Source organism: Vulpes vulpes, chromosome 15 (assembly GCF_048418805.1).
Source record: "Vulpes vulpes isolate BD-2025 chromosome 15, VulVul3, whole genome shotgun sequence".
Lineage (NCBI taxonomy): Eukaryota > Metazoa > Chordata > Mammalia > Carnivora > Canidae > Vulpes > Vulpes vulpes.
This window is the reverse complement of record NC_132794.1, coordinates 16,798,219-16,799,936: the sequence shown is the minus strand read 5'-3', so window position 1 is coordinate 16,799,936 and position 1,718 is coordinate 16,798,219. Positions and strand designations below refer to the sequence as shown.

Sequence of the window (1,718 nt, the reverse complement as noted above, 5' to 3'; positions counted from 1 at the left end):
TAATCAACAGCCCAAGTACAAGTTTGCTTCATAGGTGATGTTTTCCATTTTGCTTTTACTGTAGATATGTCTAACTGTTCACCAAAATCTGGTCTCTTTATTCATGCCATAAAGTTATAGCTAGAAGATAGTTGCCAAACCAGTTATTGCATTTTCTACCTTTATACCCCCTTATTAGTATGTGTAGTAATTGTACTAGTCATTGTACTGGTTGGACTGGTCATTAGTCAATCTTTTTTAAGATTTATTCATTCATGAGAGACACAGAGAGAGAGAGGCAGAGACATAGGCAGAGGGAGAAGCAGGCTCCCCACAGGCAGCCCAATGCGGGAGTCGATTCTGGATCCCAGGATCATGCCCTGAGCCAAAGGCAGGTGTTTAACCACTGAGCCACCCAAGCACCCCTGGTCGTTAGTCAATTGAATGAAAGGAAAAGTGGTGTGTGCCACTTTGGGACAATGGCTTTCACAAAGTGGATTTGCCTTCTTCACTGTTTGATGCCTTCTACTTGCTCACCGTTGATGACAGTGAGACCCTATGGGATGGTAGAACAGCAAAATAAAAGGAGTCCAGGACAAGAATGTCACCATGGATGAAATCAAGTCCCTTACACAAACTACTTGTCTGAGATTGAAAGGAGATATGAAATTTCATTAAGTTGAACCCCTAAAAAATAAGTTGAACCCCTAAATCTTTAGGTGTATTTCACAGCAGTTAGCCTATCCTAACCAATGAGGCTCTCCCTCCCCCTTTTCCCCCCAGTGAGATGATTTCCCGTCCCTCTTGCACTTCCAAAGGAGGGAAAAAAGATCATCAATGGCAAAGGGCAGCTGCAGAAGCAACACCCAGAGCCAGCTTCCTACTCAGGAAAGGACACTCTACTTCCTCCTCATGGTTTTGGGTATTCTATAAGTTCAGAGAAACTTCTCTAATAACAAACTATAGAAGTTATCCTTGATAGTATAGTCTCTCTTTTTTTTGCCATTTTTAATAGAAAATGTTAAAAGATCACCTCATTGTTTTCTAGATTGCAATTTCCATAAAAGCAGGATTGGTGTGTTATCTATCAGTTGTTGAGATACTAATGTGCCTATCACTTTGCAAGTGCTTAATAAATGTTAATTATTTGCAATTTGCAATAAACAACTTGCAAATGCTAAATAAATCAAAGAAGCAAATCTCTTACAATAAACCTAAAAAGTGGTGTTTTCATTTTGTCAGACCCAGAAGCAAACTTGTCTCTTATGTTCTCAGCCAATATCTAGCTTTTGTATTTCAACCCAACTAGAATGTTTCTTCCAGTGGCTTCTTGACAGAACATTCCCAGCTGTTTCAGTGCTGCATAGCAAAGCTCTGACAGCTTTCAGAGCAAGAGTCAATATTAGTTAACAATCCATCTGCAGTTGCAACTATTTCATTTCATCACAGTGACAACTTATATTCCTCCTGCCTCTGTTTCCTTTGGGACTGGTCTTGCCGAACATCAGTATTCGAAGCGAGGCTCCAAGTTGTGATTATAAATCCCTTTGAGTTATTCACTATTCATTTCCACTCAACATGTTCTAATTAACTCATAATAAATGCTCCATAAATACTGCATATCTTACATTTTTTCATCAGAATTTGGTAGGGAAGAAGTTGTACCACTTTCCTTTCTGTTAACAAGTATTCTCTGGACATCTTTCTACATCAAACTCATTTGATGCATCTTAGTTTAT

The 1,718-nt window shown here is 39.1% G+C and overlaps 1 non-coding gene across 1 annotated transcript; it reads right to left on the bottom strand.

The window, feature by feature from the left end:
- Positions 1 to 757: 757 nt before the first annotated feature.
- On the bottom strand, positions 758 to 970 carry LOC112917752 (small nucleolar RNA U3). The gene has a single exon (XR_003234533.1). It is a non-coding gene; the product is annotated as a small nucleolar RNA U3 (small nucleolar RNA).
- Between the last annotated feature and the right edge of the window lie 748 nt (positions 971 to 1,718).